Here is a 22,663-nt window from a genome sequence, read left to right as displayed (position 1 = left end):
CCCTTTTACAATGTGAGTAACTCTAAACAAACCCAGTTGTCATTTAATGTTAAGTCCGGTTGAGTTTTATGTTCAGTTGTCATTCATACCAAAGCTTATGAAACTTAACAAACTCTTCACAAAAGCACATTTATGATGGATGCCAACTGGTCTGATAGAAGGAAACAGATATTGATTTTTAATATTTTCTTCAAACCTGTTTACTGTGGGATAATGCAGCAGCTGTGTGATTGCTTGTCTCAGAATGAAAAGGATTATTACCAGTGGCTTTTGATGAGATAAATTACCTAGAATGACTCGAATGGCTAAAGGGTATACTTTGATGTTATGTCGCTTCATTTACTCTTATGACTAAATGATTATTGATTTTATATTTTTAAGCTTTTGAAACGTGGAAAAAGTTGGTGTGGAAGCCTAGCTGCGTTCGTTTTATTAATTTATTTCTTCAGGGCATAATTCACTTTGGACCAGGTTGTGAAGGTTTTTGGGTTCATGACCGGCTCCAGATACAGTTGCAAAGAAATGGCTTATTTATATAGTCATTGAAAGTAGTCTCAAAATCAATATAGTCTGGGACTGGATGATTAAACCTAGTCCCTTTGTGAGATTCATTCCTGTAGCTACCTCTAAAATGATCTTGACTGAAGCGGATTCATGCGATCAAGTCTACAAGTACTAAGTTTGTTCGAGTTAAAATATTATTTTTTATTCATCTTTTTTTATCTTGTATGCTCACTGAATGACATTTCAGCAGCCAGGGAAAAAGGCAGTTGATTGACTACTTCAATGAAATCACTAATCTGCATTCAAAGAGCTGCCTCCAAAGACTACTTAGATTTTCCATGGATAGATTTAACTACTGCTTTGATCAGTTAGTCCCAGTATGCAGTGGATTTAGGTCTCTGTACTTCTGTCGGCAGCAGGAATCCAAGGTGTACACTAAACCTTTAAACAGTGTTTATAGTTCAAAACAACAATTTGCCTTTTGCGTACAGCAGACACCTACATACTTCTGCGAAGACTGATTTTTCTAACACAATTTAATATGATGCTCAAATAAATGTTTTAGTGAACTGTGCGTCTGCATCTGTCAATCAATGTAAGCATTTAGTATTTGCCAGGAAAAACAAAATCCAAGTGATTTTATTGCTTGCAATATGTATTTTCTTTTTATTTTTCTGTATGTCCTTTGATGTCAGTTTACTTTGTTTGGTATTCATATTGCATTGCCATATAACAAAGCATGTATGTATTGTAACGTTAAAGGGAACTATTAACAGACAGGGTTATAAACAAGACTATTCTACTTAATGAAAATTGCAATGGTGACGTTACTATCAAGCATTTTAAATAAAATGAATGTGTAACCATTTACAAATCACAAATGCTACAAGGGTTTGAATTATTCTAAACTAAAGTTATCTTAATGCATGGTAATAGATTTCTCAGCCTAAATTAAAGGTGAACTCCAGGCAGAAAAAAACCACCAATGTTATGTGTTATCATTTGATTGATTTTATCCTTTTGTAATTCCCTGTACATAATCACGCAAACCGGAGAAGAAGAGGTAGGAAGGATAGGAAGTTACCAAACTGTTTTTCTTAGCTGCAGTATAGAAAAGTTCAGGTCCCAGACTCTGTTATGTATGAGGGCTGTGTCAGGCCCATTCACATTGTTACAGTGTTGTATTCCAAGACATGCCATATACTGGGAAAGACGTTGTCTAAAAATACTCATCTGTCTGCAAGTCCTCACTCTGGGGTTATTGTAAAGCTAACTGAAAACAGGAGCTGCTACATGTATTAGCCTCTGTAAGCTTTGACACATCTTCCATCTTTCCTTCAATATAGAGGAAGAGAAGGCTATCTATTGAACAAGTCTAACAACATTGCCATTATCCTTTCTTTTTTTTACATACCACTTTGCATCCTAATCACTCAGCTATTGGCCACTGCCCCATTTATAGTCCCGACGTACGTGTTTTACGTCACCGCGTTTAGAACGATCGGATTTTCCGACAACTTTGTGTGACCGTGTATATGCAAGACAAGTTTGAGCCAACATCCGTCGGAAAAAATCCTAGGATTTTGTTGTTGGAATGTCCGAACAAAGTCCGAATGTGTGTACAGGGCATTAAAGCATAACCTATAGATCATTAACTGATAAACAATGTATACTACTGGGCACTGTGATTGCTTTTCAATTAGGGTTTTTAGGGTCACATTCCAGTCTCTAACCGAAAGTTAAAAAAATTGGATAAAATCAAGTTTAAGGTTTTTTTTGTTTTTTTTTTGAGAATAGGCAACAAATTGAGATCTATTCTTAAACTACTGTTAGGGTCAAAATCTGATACCTATATTTCATGAAAAGGCACTTTTTTACAGGGACCAACACTTTTAAGCCTATCAGAAATGACACAATTATTAAGTTGTTTAAACATCTTTGTCTTTATTAGAGATTGAACTTCCAGGACAAAATGTCTTTCCTAATGCTTTATGGATGTGGCTGTGCATCATTAAAAGAGTTATGAAGCATGTAATTCAGATCAGTAGGTAACCATGCATGACTAGTTAACCATGACCATGAACATTCACTGAAATTTAGAACTGAACCTATAACAAGGCAAACAAAAGGAAACTCTGAGGCAACAGGTTTTGCATGGAGCCAAAGGAAAAAAATACATTCACAATAACTCAGAATTATAGGTAATGCTAATTTACATAACAAATACAATTGACCTATTCTAGCACATATTACTTCTTGTGCAATGGTCAGAAATATACTGTTTGATAACTTCCTTCTTTAGACACGGTAGAAGAAAAATGTATTTGTGTTGAAATAGCTGCTCACCAAATATCTGACAAAAAAAAAAAAATTAGGTTGCTGTGCTTTCCTGTTTTTTTTTCTCTGTAAGCAGACACCCCCCCCCCCCAAAAAAAAAAAAGCACATAAACTAAACTATTACACAGGACTTTATTTTCTAAGTTACATTTTAATCAAATAAAATTTCTATTTGGTGGTGTGTCAGCGTCAGAAGTTGAGGACAACTACTGGCCATATCTTGGGGTTTGGGGAAATCCTGGAGAAAAGGAAACTCATGACAAGTGCATGGTAGAAATCCAAGCCAAAACAGGAACAGAAATCTGAGCACAGTACAGATACACTGTAGATTAGGTTTAATGTCAGGGGAGACAAACAGGAGAATACCATATTTCTAGCTGGTAGTAAATGCCTCTCATGTGGTTGTAGGGACTGGGGGTGCCAAGCCTTCCTAGAGCCATGAAAGGTATAAATTGTGCAGCATGACCTCTCCTTGTATGTGACTCACAGGCTAGCCTAGACAGATAAACTACAGACAGAAGTGAAAAAAAGAAATGCAAGTACACAGCAGTCAGGCAGGAGCAGACAGAGTCATAACCAGGAGCCACAATATATGCAGACAAACAAACAAGAACAACAGTCAAAGTCAATGCAACCAAACAGAAGCTGAAGCCAATACAGGTCAGCTCAGGATATACAGTACAAGACAAGGCAGATTGAAACCACAGAAACAGACAGAATTCAGAAGTAGGGAAGTCAGTGCACTAAACATGTTTAGTAAGAGCAGAGCCCCTAAATGGCTGCAAACATAGAACAAATGAGATAACAGTCAGGGCTGGTTCATACGGTTGTGATGCGTGAACCCTGCAAATCCACTGAGGGTTCCCGCATAGCACGTCTCCCAGCGGCAGTTCACGCTGCCCTATGCAAACTGCTGGGAGTGTCAATTAAAAGTTAATGACACCCCCAAATCAGTTCGCATATTGCAGTGCGATCTGCAAATTCGGACAGGAATCAGATCGCATAGAAGTGAACACCCATGCGATCCAATTCTGCTGTGGACCAAAAAAAGGGTCCTGTGTGAGTTCGGTCTGAATGCGATACAAATTCAGCCATACTATCTGTATGGCTGAATTTGCATCGCACGGACATCGCAGGTGATTTGCACTGCAGTGCGGTGCAAATCACATGTGATCTCGCACCACGCAGCAGTGTGAACCGGCCCTAAATCACAAGAGATTTTTGATAGGCAGCTCACATTTCCAGTGTTTTTTTACTTTATGAACAGTGATACTGTAATTGAATCGAATCAGACAAAGCAGGAGTGCTAATCACAACACACCGTATTTTGAAAATTTTGTTGCTTCACACCCAAATTGTTTTCAAATTAGGCTTCAATTTGTTGTTTTTGACTCTCTAGTGTTTGCATGCCTTCTCTCCTTTCTCTGTGTCTGCTTGTCCTATCATAAATGTTTGTCCATACCAGGGCTTGCTTTTTATGCTGTGTTGATAATGCTAAATATTAAGTAAAGAATGCTATATTAAAGTATAACTATAGGCACATTTTTTTTTTTTGGATAGAGTGGAGAGGGATTAGAACCCCTGTCAGAGTGAAAGTGAAAGCAAGTCTCCAGAAGAGGAAGAAAAATGAAATCTTCTGATGGGGACACTTGTTATGGTGACTTAAGTGACAGCTAGGGATTCACTCACTTCCCTGGCTATGGGAAACAATACTTATATTCTATTTTACTAAACTGATGTATGTATATATGGCTGCAGCTGCAGCCATGATCCTAGTATCATTCTTTAGTGCCAGCAATTCTCTTTAAAATAAAAGTAATTTGGATGGCTATACAGCTGCACAATCACTCTTTCAGTGGGCAGAAGGGAGCCACTCCTTTAGCCAGGATTGCTGCAGTTTCCAGGCCCTCCCATCCCACTGGGGTGCCCAGGGTCACTGTGGGCAGTTGCACTGGCTAACCATAGAGAAGAAAGAGGAATATCCATTCCCTGATCCTCTCTATGGTGCACAAAACTGAAAGCAACAAGGATTTTTTCACTTCTGGTTTTGGATTATTGTTTACAAGCTGTTACTGGCTTGTAAAGCATCTGTTCAAAATGATCTGGTTTGATCGGATGCTGTTGAGGACAGGGGAGAGATCTGGGGTCTAATAGATCCCAGATCTCTCACTAAAGAATACCTGTCACTGCCCATGCTATCACTAGGGATGTTGTTCATCCCTTGTGATAGCAATAAAGTTGATAAAAAAACACAGTGTAAAGCATGCACTCTGCATGCATATGTAAACTGTGTTTGGACCACATTTAAGGTATTGTTGTGAACATTAAAGTGACAGAAATATTTCTAGCACCAAACCTCCTGTTTAACTCTAAACTGGTAACCCATAATGGCTTTTAAAGCATCGCCTATGGGTGACATAATGTACCATTTTTGTCATCATTTTGTCATCATTCAATGGGCAAGTGCAATTTTAAAGTGCAATATGTTAGATATTTATTTACTCAGAGTAACACCATCTTCTATAATTCCCCCCAAAATTAGGTATTATATTGTGTGCATTAAAATTCTTTAAAAAGTATTTTCTTAAAAAATTGCATTCGATATGTGTGACATAAAAAAATTGCAACACGGGGCGTGGCCTGACGCGCAATGAAGATGGCAGCACAGTGAAGGAGCTCTGCAGCACACACGGCCGTTCACAGCCAAACACTCGACCTACAGCGCTCAGATGCCGAGCAGAAAGCCTCACTCGACTCCGCAGTCTCGTCCGTGCCGCTACTCGGTGTCCCTGGCGACACAGAACATCGCGGATATCCTTAAAACCAGCCGGCGGCTCGTAACAGCGGGACGAAACCCAAAATGGCGCCGACTTACCATGAGGATGATGGCAGTGAGGACTCGCAGTCAGCCCCAGAGAGCTTAGACAGGGGTAAGTCCAGACCGGATCACCCCCTAACATTCTCAGACATGTCAGTGTTCGCGGCTGACATTAAAGCCACATTTTCGGCTGCTATAACAGACTTGAAAACGAGCATGCTTGTTCTCAATGAGAAAATGGCGGTGACGGAGGCAGAAGGAAAGTGCAGAGACCGGGCCATTCACAAGCTTGAGAGAACCACAATTACTCAGTCACAGCATTTCATAGAGATGAACAGACATATTGAAGACCTCAACAACAGAAGCAGGAGGTGTAATATAAGAGTAAGGGGGATTCCGAAATTAGTGGAAACTGACCAGATTGTTCCAGCACTAAGGAGAGTGTTCAACAGCCTCCTTGAATGGCAGGAGGACATAGAAATCGAATTTTGTGAGGGCACACAGAGCTCTTCGGCCGAAGGGACCTGATACAGCACCGCCAAGGGATGTAATCTGTTGCCTACAAAACTTTGGGCTGAAAGAAGAAATAATGCGCAAGGCCAGGAGGAATGATCAAATTATTTTTAATGGAGAGACAATAATGCTTTTCCAAGACCTCTCTCAGATTACGTTGAGAAACAGACGCGCATTACGTCCATTGCTGGATAAATTGAGGGAAAGAGACTTGAGATATACCTGGCGCTTCCCATTCGCCCTTACGGTCACACAAAATGGACGTCAGTGCATATTGCGTACTCCTGCAGACCTCCCGGACTTTTGTGAAGCATTGGACCTGGGTCAGATCAACCTCCCGGAGTGGTACGCCGATTTTCTACAGCCCCCACTGGAAAGGTCTCCTCTGTCCTCGCCCTTTACCTCACCAGACAAAAGACAGTCCAAAAAATACAAAAGCAACCGCGGAGGCAGTTCCAAGGTGGTTATTCCACAGAGATTGAATGAGGCACCCAGGGAACAGAAGGATGAATGACTTCATCATATCGAGGCTTCCCTGACTAACTCACACACTATTAATACTTAATCCACCACAGACATTGTTCTGCAACGTTATGCTTTACCAAGGATTACCAATGATGTATGGACTTTCTTCCAGCTTACCAAAGATCCCCAGCAACTACACAGGAGTTCTTGCCTTACATAAGCACGGTAGAATTCGGGACACACTATGCGATTGCATGCCCCGTGGTACAGATTTTCTGTTGGATGGCGTAGTTTCTCCTGAACCTAACTTAAATACACGTAAAAAACACAGTTAACCCTGACTTTTAGATACTCTTGCCCATAACAGTGGTTGCCAAATATCTCACTGTGACACAGGATATTTGTCAGCACCTTCGGCCAAGCCATATATGCTTACTAGCCGGCCAATACTTCTACTAATCGTTTTGTAAGACTTATGGTTACGATACATGGGCGGCCTATTCAGGGCAGAGTCACTATCCCTAATCTAGAATATTTAATGTCTGGGCTGTCGGGTATGTGATTGTATCCTAAGAGTGTTCTGGTTGACAAGGGTGCTCTAACCAGCACAATCTCCTAACCTGGGGACTACATATTTCATTATATATTTCATTTTATATTATTTTGTTTGAGTTTAAATAGTTTCTAAGCTTGTGGGAACATTTAACATATTTCTACTATACACTTCAGAGAAAGTTTACTAGTACTTAAGATGGTGTTCCTGGTTCATACGAAATGGACGCAGAACTTGTCTGACTGATAATAATACTATAGAATTAACCTGAGTTGAATATACACACCAAGGTCGGGTGTGATTCTTTTAGCCTTGATGTTTCTTGTTAATACAGTTCGGTCGCGTGTGCGGCGATTAGGACAAAGTTTTTTCTCTTTTTTTTAGTCCTTTCTTTAATTACACATTTTAGCATTTCAATAGGTGCGCTGACACTTGATTGTTTGCGTCTCCCACTAACCCCACAGCGTGTCTCGTTGCACCTAAAAAGGCGTGAGACACAACACACAGAGTTGGTAGGCTCAGTCCTCGGACAAGGCATTTAGCTTTTCCAAGAGATAGACTTCCAACACTTCATTCGTATTCTGAATATTTCTCTCTATTTCTTTCCTTCCTCTGCTCTTCTCTTTTCTTTAACTCTTACTATACATCCCCTACTAGGTGCGTAGTAGCATTATAACAGGATTATTGCTGTCTCAGATTTCCATTATAAATATTAATTCTTGTTCCGGAGTTGTGTTTTCTTTGACCCGAGCACCTCCTCCTAACCCCCAGCCATGGCCTATTCCTCCTTGGGAAACTGTCCATTGATAATTTTGCATAATGTAAGGGGCCTTAACATACCAGAACATCACTCCACCGTTCTGAGAGAGCTTAAGAAAGGTAAGCCATGCTTTGTTTTTCTCCAAGAAACCCACTTCAAAACTCAACAGACACCAAAACTCACAAATTCATACTTTACAAGGGCGTTTCATGCTACTAACCTTGACTCTAAGTCAAAGGGAGTCTCCATTTTGATCAGCAAGGAGGCACCCTTTGAGTTAATGGAACAAATATGCGATTCAGAAGGCAGATTTGTCTTCTTAAAGGGTACCTATAGAGGTACACCGTTAACACTAGCAAACGTTTATTTCCCTAAAAGAAGGCATGTACCATTTTGCCAAAACATTGTCAGGATGCTTGCGGGGTTTGCAACGGGGTGCTTGATCCTTGGGGGAGATTTCAACATACCGCTAAATCCGCTTACCGATACCTCCAATGGAAAGACGTGTATCTCCTACAAAGTTCTTAAAAGGATCAAGTCCCTTTTGCAGTCCCTACAGCTGATAGACACATGGCGCTTTATGAATCCTGACGGGAGAGATTATACATACTTTTCTGTTCCACACTCAAGGTACGCGCGCTTAGACTACCTTTTTGTGTCGCAAAGAGACCTTACCCAAGTGACTAAGACAAACATTGGTGTGCAAACCATTTCAGACCATACACCAATCTCTCTTGCCATGAATCTACAGGGCACCACACACCGACAACCGACATGGAGGCTGAATGCGTTGCTTTTAATAGACCCCTTATTACTCAAAGAACTGACCACCAACCTGACACAGTTTTTTGAAGAAAATAATACCCCTGACGTAGACCCGCTGATAGTGTGGGAAGCGCACAAGTGCACTATGAGGGGGTTACTGATCAAATTAGGCTCCAAGCGCAAGAGGGAGAGAGAAGCTCAAGTAAATACACTGATAACACAGATTAACACTTTGGAAAGACTACACAAGCAGTCCCTCTCTACCAATTCAGCCTCAAAACTCTTAGACACTAGGAAAGAATTACAACAGATCTTAGACACAAAAGCTAAATGTATGCTTTTTTTCAAAAGAAAAATTTACTATGAATCGGGAAACAAGTCAGGTAAATTCCTAGCAAGAGCGTTGAGGAAACATGCTCTGAACAATCACATCGCAGATATTAAAAATAAGAATGGAAAACTCGATGTGACATCGGAGACGATCGCAGAACACTTTCATGATTTTTATACTGGACTATACAACCTACCAAAACAACACAAACAACCCCATATGACAGGGAATAGAGCACAAATTATTCAGGAATACCTGACCCAAAGTGGTCTACCGACCCTTAGCAACTCTGACTCTAATATATTAGAAGAACCCATTTCATCCTTAGAATTGAAACAAGCTATCGCTCAACTGAAGTCGGGTAAGAGCCCAGGGCCAGATGGCTTCTCCGCAATATATTACAAAACCTTCACTAACATCATAACAGACCCTCTTAGAATTGCCTTGAACTCCCTGTCCTCACAGAGGGGAATAACTCACGACTTTCTCTCGGCACACATTGCAATAATACCGAAGGAGGGCAAAGACCCTGGAGAGTGTACTAGTTACAGACCCATTTCCTTATTGAACCTTGACATTAAACTATTCGCAAAAATTCTGGCATTAAGGTTAAGTCCCCTCCTACCTGGGCTGATAGGATTGGAACAGGTTGGATTTGTCCTGGGTAGATAAGCTAAAGACAACGTCACCAAAGCTTTGTTTCTGATCCATGCAGCGAAAACGCAAAATATTGAGGGTCTTCTCCTCTCTACGGATGCGGAGAAGGCCTTCGATAGAGTAGCTTGGGACTATATGCTAACAGTATGCAGACACGTGGAACTTGGGACACGCATGATGTCGTGGATATCTGCGTTGTATCACAATCCGTCGACATGTTTGAAAATCAATGGCACGCTATCAAGGGAGGTGCACATTACAAACGGGACTAGACAAGGGTGCCCACTGTCCCCCATATTGTTCATCCTCTCGCTGGAACCCTTTATTAGAAAGATTAAATCAAACAGGGCGGTACACGGATTCAGAGTAGAGGACAGGGAGTTCAAAGTGGCAGCATATGCCGATGATGTTTTGTTTTTCTTGACAGATCCACTAATATCCCTACCTAATTTACTGAAAGAATTCTCACACTACGGATACCTATCGAGCCTAAAAATCAACTACACAAAATCTGAGGCCCTATACATATCTTTACCAGACAAGATCCTCAAACAAACTATAGCCAACTCGACATTTAGATGGGAATCCTCGGCATTGAAATATCTGGGAACTTGGCTAACGCCTCAATTGCATTCCATTTTCGAGAGGAACTACATCCTGCTCCTTAGAAAATGTGAGAGGGACCTTGGAGATTGGAATTTAGGCTACTTTTCATGGTTTGGAAGAGCAGCAATAATCAAGATGGTGGTACTGCCTAGATTCTTATATCTTATGCATACCCTACCAGTGAAAATACCACAGAAATTCTTTGCAACTCTGAATTTCATCATCCTACGGTTCCTCTGGCAACATAAGAAATCCAGGATAAAATTAACCAAACTAACACAACCTAAAGAATTGGGAGGGATTGGATTCCCGAACTTCAAACACTATTATTACGCGTCACACTTAGCTAGGGTCATTGACTGGCACTGCCATGAAAATGCGAAAGATTGGGTTTCATTAGAAGTAGACTTAAGCCCCATCCCTCTTATTTACACACCCTGGATCCCACGGAACAAATACCCAAATATCTTAAAAAGGCACCCCTTGACAGGAACCACCCTAGAGATAACAAATATCCTAGCTAAACAAAAAGACGTTACAACACTTCCCAGCCCATTAACACCACTGAAGGACAACCCTGACTTTCCACCAGGTGAACAAAACTTTCTTTACAAAACATAAGTGACAGATCGCCCTTGATTATAGGGGACTGCTTTCAAGGTGATAAACTCAAAGACTGGCTATCTATTAAATCAGAGAGTAATTTACCTTTCCTACGTCAATGGACATATTTCCAGATTTGGAGCTACTTAAACAAATTTGGACGTTCTCAAGATTTGTTCAGGCCCCTGACTGAGTTAGAGTCGGTTTGCCACGGCAAATCTCCATTGGACAGGGCTACTTCGATTGCTTACACGTGGCTACAAAATCCAAGAGTGCTGGCTGGGGATGAACATAGGAGGAGGTGGTCGGAGGACTTAAACGTGGAGATATCAGAGAAACAATGGAGGTATGCTTGCATAATGGCACATAAATGCTCTATGAACACAAAACAGCAAGAGACGAGTTACAAATTGTTAACGCACTGGTACGACACACCTGACAGACTTCATAAATGGAATAACCAGAGATCAGAGATGTGCTGGAGGTGTCAGCAAGAAATAGGCACATTGACATACATTTGGTGGCAATGCAACCTGATTAAAGACTATTGGACGGAAGTCTGAAATTTAATCAAATTTATTACAGATACTAAATTGAATTTAAATGCAGCTTGTTGCCTGCTACACGTGACTAATTTCTCTTTTAAGAGATATAAGCATTCCCTGTCTAAACACATGCTTAATGCAGCTAAATCATTAATTCCCCTGCACTGGAATTCACCAAGGGTCCCCTCTATCTCGGAATGGCTGCTCAGAGTACCTGATGTCTGTGAGATGGAGGACACCCTGGCCCAGGAACGGGGCGCTGTGGAAAGATTCCATAAAACATGGCAACCATGGTTTAGTTTTAAATATTCACAAACTTATGGGGAAATTGTAAACAACAAATCCACATAAGATCAGAAAGAATATCTGAGGTCGGAGCTCGCCTTTCGATATCTGTAACAGCACTTAGAAGCAATTTAAGACTTGCACTGCACCTTTCCATCCCTTTTTTATCCTTCTTTCCTTTTCCTTTTCTTATTCTGCACCTATACATTCAACATAAGTATTCCTGCAGATGTTAAGAGTATATAGCATAAGATAATACTACGGATGTTCTGTAGTTAATAGTGTTGAAAAATGTTATTTGCATGAAAAAGGGTCAGTTGAATTCTTTATAAATCTGAACTTGAATTTTAATGACCTAATCCACGTAATGTAACCATAACATAAGATACACAATTGTTAATGTTTAGAGCCTATATATGGTCTAGATTATGATTTTTTCTTCATTACGCTGTATCGAAAAAACATACGCAGTTGCATCTGCGATTCGCAAAATATGCATGTTATTACCTTCATTTTCTCTTAATAAATCTTTAAATGAGAAAAAAAAAATTGCAACACTGACTGTTTTATTTTCCCACAGCATTTACTTTCAGAAAATATATAATGTTTGGGGGATTTAAAAAAATGCAGGTTTTTACATGTATGTGAGAAATCCCAAATGTTTCCAGGTTTTGAAGCGGTTATTATTAATAACCCACTAACCAATAAGGCCACTCTTTTTCTTTGGAATGTCTTACATCCATTAATAAGAAAATAAACAGTCACTCCAAAAAGAGCTGCAGAAATCCACAGATGAGATGGGAGAAACTATCTATGGCAAATCATAATGCTGAGCTTTAGGAAAGAAATGAATAATGATAACATTGAAGCCATTGCTGATAAAACATAAAATTCCATTTTGAATTTGCAAAAATGCATATGAGAGATGCAACAAACAGGTGAAAAGAGTTCTCTGATGTAATGAGACCAAAACTAAACCTTTTGGCTTAAGTGCAAAGCATATGTGTGGTGGAAAGCCAACACTTCTCTTCTTCACCCTGAAAACACAAAGCAAGACATGTTGATGGTAGCATCATATGATAGAGACAATTTTTTTATAAGCAGGGTGGAGCCAAATAGTGGTAAAATCTAGAAATACATTTGTTTTAATCTGCAAAAGACCTGTTTCACCTTCTAGCAGCAGTACTACAGCAAACGCACCAAAGCTACAATGATCTGAATGTCTTGGAATGGCCCATAGCTACACCAATTTTATTTGGACAAATAGGTAAAAATTAAATATGAGCTGATAAGGAAGTTATGGGCTAACTTAATTTCATCCAGGAACGCCAAGTATTTTTTTTTTAAGAGATAAAACATTGAGAAAAGTACATGTGAATATTTTCTTTTAAGATTTTCTACACATAAACTTAAAGCTTATAAAAGAGAGCCTTAAGCTGGCCAAAGATGGATCAAATTTTGGCTGATCCATCAGGAATTGAGTGAAATTTGTTCCATGGGTAGCCCTGTTGGCACCACCTGCCTTGACAAATTGGATTTTTCAATTGACTTTTGTTGAGGAACCTGGGTGGAAAATTCTCAGCCAAACAGCATCTGCATCTGATCAACAGGTGCCGACTTTCAGATCACAATAAGAAGCACTTTACCTCTAAAGGAGCTTAATGAAAGAAATCTTAACTAGGGATGAGCTTCGTGTTCGAGTCGAACCCATGTTCGACTCGAACATCGGCTGTTCGCCCGTTCGCCGAATTGCGAACGATATGGGCCGTTCGCGCCAAATTCGTGTGGCGCGTCACGGCCCATAATTCACTGCGGCATGGCAGTGCATTGCTTGCTGATGATTGGCCAAGCATGCACTATGACCCGCATGCTTGGCCAATCACAGCGCCGCCTGAACAGAGAGCCATAATTGGCCAAAGCCAAGGAGGCTTTGGCCAATTATGGCTCAGGGGATTTAGTACACGCCCCACACTATATAAGGCCGCCTGCACGGCGGCCCTGTGTAGTGTGTGTTCCGGCGTTCATTGAGAGAGAGAGAGAGACAGACAGTGTCATTTGATTTGAGTTAGATAGATTAGGCAGAACAGTCAGTCAGTTAGCTGCACTTACAGTGTATTGTGTATATATATGCATCCCAGGTGTTGCATATATATATATACACTGTATTCAGTTTAGCTAGATCCGTTCCTGTTATCTTCTAGACTATTTACATTTAGTACAGTGCGTCCTGCTCACAGTGTTCAGCTAGATCCGTTCCTGTTATCTTCCTACTGACAGGCAGGCTTGTCTGGTTACAGTATATAAAGCTACCTGAAGAAAATTACTGGTGTTCTATTTGATCCTATTAGTACCACGGTCAGGCAGCTAGACTATTTACATTTAGTACAGTGCGTCCTGCTCACAGTGTTCAGCTAGATCCGTTCCTGTTATCTTCCTACTGACAGGCAGGCTTGTCTGGTTACAGTATATAAAGCTACCTGAAGAAAATTACTGGTGTTCTATTTGATCCTATTAGTACCACGGTCAGGCAGCTAGACTATTTACATTTAGTACAGTGCGTCCTGCTCACAGTGTTCAGCTAGATCCGTTCCTGTTATCTTCCTACTGACAGGCAGGCTTGTCTGGTTACAGTATATAAAGCTACCTGAAGAAAATTACTGGTGTTCTATTTGATCCTATTAGTACCACGGTCAGGCAGCTAGACTATTTACATTTAGTACAGTGCGTCCTGCTCACAGTGTTCAGCTAGATCCGTTCCTGTTATCTTCCTACTGACAGGCAGGCTTGTCTGGTTACAGTATATAAAGCTACCTGAAGAAAATTACTGGTGTTCTATTTGATCCTATTAGTACCACGGTCAGGCAGCTAGACTATTTACATTTAGTACAGTGCGTCCTGCTCACAGTGTTCAGCTAGATCCGTTCCTGTTATCTTCCTACTGACAGGCAGGCTTGTCTGGTTACAGTATATAAAGCTACCTGAAGAAAATTACTGGTGTTCTATTTGATCCTATTAGTACCACGGTCAGGCAGCTAGACTATTTACATTTAGTACAGTGCGTCCTGCTCACAGTGTTCAGCTAGATCCGTTCCTGTTATCTTCCTACTGACAGGCAGGCTTGTCTGGTTACAGTATATAAAGCTACCTGAAGAAAATTACTGGTGTTCTATCCCAGCTTAGTGCAGCTGCAGGCCATTAGTATGTCTGGAAGGCCAAGAAGGAGAGGCAGACAGTCACAAGCCAATAAGAGAGGGCAAGCAGGCTCTGTGTCTAGTGCTGGTCGTGGAGACGGTGCATCCTCATCAGCACGTGGCCATGGGACACGCTGGGCCTTTTTTTCGGCAGCTGGCCGTGTTGAGCCGCAACATGCGGAAGACTTGGTCGAGTGGATGACCAAGCCGTCCTCATCCTCCTCATCCTCTCTCACCCATGCCCAGGGTGCTTTGTCTGGCAAAGCAGCGGCCTCTTCCCTCAGCTCAATGTCATCAGTGACTCCTTCCCTAGCTCCACCATGTCCTCATGAGGATTCCCTCGAACTGTTTGACCACAGTGTTGGGTACATGCTCCAGGAGGATGCCCAGCGTTTGGAAGGCTCTGATGATGATACTGAGCTCGATGAAGGCAGTAACATGAGCACGGACAGAGGGGGTGCCCAAGAAGGACAGCAATCTGGCAGTCATGCTCCCCCTGCTGCAGCATACTGCCAGGTTTGCTCCAGTCATGAGGAGGGAGGGGATGATGAGGTCACTGACTCAACGTGGGTGCCTGATAGGAGAGAGGAGGAGGAGGAGGAGGAGGAGGCGGCACATCACCAACGAGGCAGGATGCCCTCCAGGGGCCAGCCTAAGGGCAGCACATTGACTGCATCACACTCCAAAGCTCCACATGTGCAGGGCGCTGCAGTCTCTGCGCGTTATTCAAAAAGTTCTTTGGTGTGGGCCTTTTTTGAGACGAGTGCATCAGATCGCACCGCTGCTATTTGCAACATATGTCTCAAGCGTATCTCACGTGGCCAAAACATCTCCCGCTTGGGTACCACATGCTTGACCAGACATATGTTGACCTGCCATGCAGTTCGTTGGCAAGCGTATCTAAAAGACCCACACCAAAGAACAAAGAGGATCTCTCCTTGCTCCTCATCAGCTGAGATTTCCAACCCCACTAGACCTCCAGTCCTCTCTGAGACCTGCAGTGAGAGGAATGAAGGTGTAGAATTAGGTGTGTCACAGCCAAGTACTTGTGGGCAATCTGCTTTTGGTACACCGACGTCAGATTGTACCAGGCAAATTTCCCTGCCCCAGCTGCTGCACCGCCGAAAGAAGTTTGCTCCCAGCCATCCACATGCCCAGCGGTTGAATGCTAGCTTGGCAAAATTGCTAGCACTTCAACTGCTGCCTTTTCAGTTGGTAGACTCTGCCCCCTTCCGTGAGTTTGTGGAATGTGCGGTTCCTCAGTGGCAGGTACCCAAACGCCACTTTTTCTCACGGAAGGCGATTCCGGCTCTCTACCAGCATGTGGAAGGCAATGTCCTTGCCTCGCTGGACAGGGCGGTCAGCGGTAAGGTGCATATTACCGCTGACTCATGGTCCAGCAGGCATGGACAGGGACGTTACCTAAGTTTCACGGCACATTGGGTGACTCTGCTGGCAGCTGGGAAGGATGCAGGACAAGGTGCAGTAGTGTTGGAGGTTGTTCCGCCACCACGCCTCCAAAATGCTGATTGTGACACACCTCTCTCCTCCACCCCCTCCTCTTCTTCTTCCTCCATGGCCTCTTCCTCGGAAACAGCGGTGCTCCGTAGTCGTTCAAGGGGCTACGCAAGTACGCAGGCCAAAAGATGCCATGCGGTGCTTGAGCTGGTGTGCTTGGGGGACAGGAGCCACACTGGGGCAGAGGTTCTGTCAGCTCTGCAGGGGCAGGTTCAGAGGTGGTTGACGCCACGCCAACTTAAGGCAGGAATGGTGGTTTGCGACAATGGCACCAACCTCCTCTCTGCCCTCCGACAGGGACAAATGACCCATGTGCCCTGTTTGGCTCACGTCCTTAACTTGGTGGTGCAGCGGTTCTTGGGCAGGTACCCGGGCTTACAGGATGTCCTGAGGCAGGCCAGGAAAGTCTGTGTGCATTTCCGCCGGTCATATAATGCCAGTGCTCGGCTGACGGACCTCCAAAAGGAGTTTAACCTGCCCAAGAACCGCCTAATCTGTGACATGCCCACCAGGTGGAACTCAACGTTGGCCATGCTGCAGCGGCTGCACATGCAGCAGAGGGCCATCAATGAGTACCTGTGCGACTATGGCACCAGGACAGGGTCAGGGGAGCTTGGTTTTTTTTCCCCACGCCAGTGGGCCATGATCAGGGATGCATGCACTGTCCTGTCACCATTCGAGGAGGCCACGAGGATGGTGAGCAGTGACAGTGCATGCATCAGTGACACTGTCCCCCTTGTCCACCTGTTGGAGCACACGCTGCGTGGAATAATGGACAGGGCACTTGAGGCAGAACAGAGGCAGGAAGAGGAGGACTTCCTTAGCTCTCAAGGCCCCCTTTATCCAGACAGTGTTCCTGCATGCCCGCCGATCACACAGGAAGAGGAGGAGGAGGAGGAGGAGGAGGAGGAAGATTGTGTCAGTATGGAGGTGGAGCCTGGCACTCAGCATCAGCAGCAGTCTTTAAGGGATCAGTCCCAAGAAACACATGGACTTGTACGTGGCTGGGAGGAGGTGGCTGCGGACGTTGTCGTCCTTAGTGACCCAGAGGACTCCGGACCGAATGCCTCAGCAAACCTACGCTGCATGGCCTCCCTGATCCTGCAAAGCCTGCGTAAGGATCCTCGTATTCGTGGTATCAAGGAGAAGGACCAATACTGGCTGGCAACCCTCCTTGATCCACGTTACAAGGGTAAGGTTGCGGACCTTATCTTGCCATCGCAGAGGGAGCAGAGGATGAAACATCTTCGGGAGGCCTTGCAGAAAGGTCTGTGCAATGCGTTCCCAGAGACTGGGAGGTTACAAACTCCTGTTTCTGGACAACGTGTTGCTGAGGCTTCGGTCAGTTAAAGAAGGAGCGGTGGAGAAGGTGGCCGTCTGACCGATGCGTTCAGACAATTTTTTGGTCCGCAGCCCCAAGGTATGATCGGTTCCAGCAACCATCGCCAGCGTCTGTTTTACATGGTGCAGGAATACCTAGGGGCAAGATCAGACTTGGACACCTTTCCCACCGAAAATCCTCTGGGTTACTGGGTCTTGAGGATGGATCACTGGCCAGAGCTTGCACAGTATGCAATTGAGCTACTGGCCTGTCCTGCATCCAGCGTTCTTTCGGAACGCACATTCAGTGCTGCTGGAGGCGTGGTAACCGATCACAGGGTGCGTCTGTCCACCGACTCGGTCGATCGGCTGACCTTCATAAAAATGAATGAGTCTTGGATCACCACCAGCTACCAAGCACCTGATGCTGATGTAACTGAATAATTTTTTTTGAAATCTCAGATCCCTTCAAAGACTGCCTATGCTGATGCTGAGTGACTATCCCTGAGTAATTATCCTCTTCCTCCTCAATCATCACGCTGATAGCTTGTAAGAACATTTTTGGTTCTGGGCGCCACCACCAGTGCCTAAGGCACAATTTTTCAGCCCCTGTTTAACAGGGGCGTGTTAATTACAATTTTTGATGTAATACTTTGCAGCAGGGCTCGTTCCTGCATTCCAACTAGAGTGTCTGTGAGGGGTTGCAGTGTTGTGGCACCAGCACCAGTGCCTAAGGCCCAATTTTTCTGCCCCTGTCTAAACAGGGGCGTGTAATTACAATTTTTGATGCAATACTTTGCAGCAGGGCTCGTTCCTGCGTTCCAACTAGAGTGTCTGTGAGGGGTTGCAGTGTTGTGGCACCAGCACCAGTGCCTAAGGCCCAATTTTTCTGCCCCTGTCTAACAGGGGCGTGTAATTACAATTTTTGATGCAATACTTTGCAGCAGGGCTCGTTCCTGCGTTCCAACTAGAGTGTCTGTGAGGGGTTGCAGTGTTGTGGCACCAGCACCAGTGCCTAAGGCCCAATTTTTCTGCCCCTGTCTAACAGGGGCGTGTAATTACAATTTTTGATGCAATACTTTGCAGCAGGGCTCGTTCCTGCGTTCCAACTAGAGTGTCTGTAAGGGGTTGCAGTGTTGTGGCACCAGCACCAGTGCCTAAGGCCTAATTTTTCAGCTCCTGTTCAACAGGGGCATGTAATTACAATTCTTGATCTAATATTTCACAGCAGGGCCCTGTGAGGGCTTACAGTGTTGTGGCCACAGCAACACCTAAGGCCCAAATTTCTGCTGAGTATATAGGGCAGGACCCTACTTTCAAACATCTAACTTACAAACGACTCCTACTTGCAAACGGAAGGAGACAACAGGAAGTGAGATGAAATCTACCCCTAGGAAGGGAAATTCTCTCCTGTAAGAGTTAATATGGGAAAACAATTTCTCCTTTCCACTGATGCTTTCCAATGCTTGTTCCACAAAAAACCCAAATTTTCAAAAAACATTTTTCATTGGGACAAAAAGTGAGGTGAAATCTTCTGAAGAGGAGGAAAGACAGCAAAACAAATGTCACAGGGGTGATAACCCTTCCCTATGTTTTCCAAAAAGCTTAAAAAAGATTTTTTGGCTGGAGCTAAACGCTTTAAAAATTTACCCGTTCAAAATTACAAAGAGATTCTACTTAACAACAAACCTACAGTCCCTGTCTTGTTTGCACCGCCTGTATACTGCTGTTCAGAGTATATAGGGCCTTTCCTTATTTTAATTTGGGTGCGGGGTTCCCCTTAATATCCATACAAGACCCAAAGGGCCTGGTAATGGACTGGGGGGTACCCATGCCGTTTGTCTCACTGATTTTCATCCATATTGCCATGACCCGACATGACATTAAACCCGCAAGCAGTTTTAAATGAGATTTTTTCCTTTAAAAATGACATTTGGTGCAGGGACTGTTCTAAACACGGGAAACACGAGCCACTTTACAGGCCTACTATAGACACACCCCAGGTACGATATTTAAAGGAATATTTCACTTTTTTTTTTTTTACTTTAAGCATCATTAAAATCACTGCTCCCGAAAAAACGGCCGTTTTTAAAAGTTTTTTTTGCATTGACACATGTCCCCTGGGGTAGGACCCGGGTCCCCAAAACCTTTTTAGGACAATACCATGCAAATTAGCCTTTAAAATGAGCACTTTTGATTTCGAACGTTCGAGTCCCATAGACGTCAATGGGGTTCTAACGTTCGTGCGAACTTTCGGTCCGTTCGCAGGTTCTGGTGCGAACCGAACCGGGGGGTGTTCGGCTCATCCCTAATCTTAACATATGTGGTCAGCTTTGCACAGGAAATGGCTGGGCCATCAGCAGATGAAAGTTCAGTATTACTGCATCAACAGCAGGAATTTGAACCATAGCACAGGTTTGGGGAATGAAAAAAATAAAATAATGACTTATGACCATCTACAAAGCATCGCATTAGCAGTGTGATCTTTTTTGTTTCTTTTTTTTTTTAATCTCTGATTTCTGTGGTATGCCATCCTGTTTTGGATTTTCACTACCACTTTTTTAATTCATAAAATTACTTAGTACTTTATTACTAGGTTCTGACCTCAATGAATATGTTTTTGACCCCACTCTTCATGATAAAATATATTTTTGGATGATGAGCGGTTAGTGATATTTAATTCATTTTGTAGGGTTCATAAAATTAGTTAGTTTTTTAAATACAGTTTTTGCTTTGTGTAAATTTTCTATTTTGTTCTGTTTTCACCAGCAATCTTATCTTCTTGAAAAGTACATTTAAGCCCTGTACACATGGGCAAAAATTTGGCTGACATTCTGGTCATGTGTATGTCGGTTGGCTTCTGTCAAATGTGTCACCATCCCCGTCCCCCTGTCAGAACACAACAGCTCAGCGAGGAGAAAGTGTATACCCGGCTTAAGTGGCTCAGAGCTTATTTTGAGGGTGCATTACAAGAGGAAGCCTACTGCTTCAGACTGACATCCACCCATTAAGGCATTTTGATATTTGTATAACTCCTTCCAAGACACAGCTCACTGCTTGCATCAGGGCTGGGAGCTCTTAAGAAGAGTACTAAAGCAGGGTGCTGTGATGATGACATCACTGGGTCCAATATAATGTATGCAATAAAACAAAAACCTTTGTTATTTTATTTTAATTTCACTAGCATGCTGATGTTGGGGCAAAGGAGGAGTCATGAAACACAAAACATAAGCAGGTTAAACTTCAGTTTTATGTAGAAAACTTAGCATCAGGTGCTCTATGCTAATCCTTACCTTTTGGACCATTCTTTTTGCTATGAGCATTACCACCAACAACACAACTGGTACATTTTATGCTGTCAGTGCTTTCTGCCAATTTATTACACATATCTTCTAACTCTTTGTTACACTGAAATAAAGAGGGTCAATTGTGTCACCAACAGGTAGAGGGTTCTCCTGCACTGCCTTTTCGTTGGCAGAGCATCTGGTGGATTGGCTGGCAAGCTGCAGACAGGTACACAAGTAAAACCCCTAGGACTGCTGAGGACAACATCTGAGAGTTAAGTTGAAGTGACTAGAATGAGGTATAAAATATTGAAATAGAGACCACTTCAGGGCAGGTGGGAGGCCAGGGCTGGTAACAAACTAGTGTAGTCAAAGAACAAGCAGAAGGTCAGAAGGGGGGCATGCAGAAAGCTTAGGCCACTAGAAGTAACACATTTCAAGGATGAGCCAAAAGATACTTGCAGCATGTACAAGCCAAGTTAAAAAACAGAAAGTTAGACCTGACAGTAACAAATGTAACCTACCTATCAGGATAGGGACACTTTAGATCAAACATTAGATACAATATATGGCTTTCACTATGACAGTTGACATTCATTTCTGTTCATAACCCAAGATTCAGGCCAGCATGCTCGTCCGACAGAAGCTGGCCAAACTGCTGGCTTCTGTCAGATAGGGTAGCACAGACACGGGCCGAATGTCGGCCGTTTTTTTTTAACCGGCCGATGTCTCCTGGCATTCGGCCCATGTGTACAGGGCTTTACCATATTAAAAGACTTCAGGGAGTAAGTCAGACAGTATTAAGGCTAACACATATGCAGCCGCAATTATTACCGCTGTCGTGTTCAATAGGAAAGTAAATAGGGCCATACTGCAAATGTCCCTCAAATGCTGTTGCAGTGTGGGCTTTTAGGAGTTAAAACAAACAGTGAGGAGGTGGCAATATAGCACCTCTTTACCATCTGTCAAACACCTTCTGAAAAGTGATCCACTGTGGTTCACTCTCCCAAGCCCTTAGCATTTGAAACATCATAGTGGGATATCTTCTGTGAAGTACCATGAATATTGTTAGCAGTCAGAACATAGTAAGTAAATAAGTAAACAGACAGACAAGGAAAGATCTAATAGAAAATTATTTTATAACATCACCAGCAGAATAAAACCAAAACAATCTAAATATACTCACATTAAAAAAGTAAAACAGGGCACCATAATAAACAGCATGTAAAAAAAAAAAAAACACATCCACTGCAAAACGACCATATCTTGTGTGCCGAATGGAAGCTTCCAGGATACCTTGCAAACAAATTGATAGAAGCGATGTGCTATGATCATTCTTTACATGTTTCACCACCATGGACTTCCTCAGAAAGAAGAATGGAGAAGCATTGGCTATAATTATAATTATAGTTAACTTTTAGTTATAGCACTTTCCAAACAAATATAATTTAATGATACAAAAAAATAAATAGGAATTACACATTTGATCATATAAGAAACAAATTAAAAGATGCTTGGAATATAAAAATGAGGATTCAAGATGTTTTATCTAGGCACAAAGCAAGGTACTGACAAAACTTTTAATGCTATTTCACCCAATAACAGATG

This window comes from Aquarana catesbeiana, linkage group LG05 (genome assembly GCF_042186555.1).
Source record: "Aquarana catesbeiana isolate 2022-GZ linkage group LG05, ASM4218655v1, whole genome shotgun sequence".
Classification (NCBI taxonomy): Eukaryota; Metazoa; Chordata; class Amphibia; order Anura; family Ranidae; genus Aquarana; species Aquarana catesbeiana.
Note: the sequence above shows the minus strand (reverse complement) of the source record.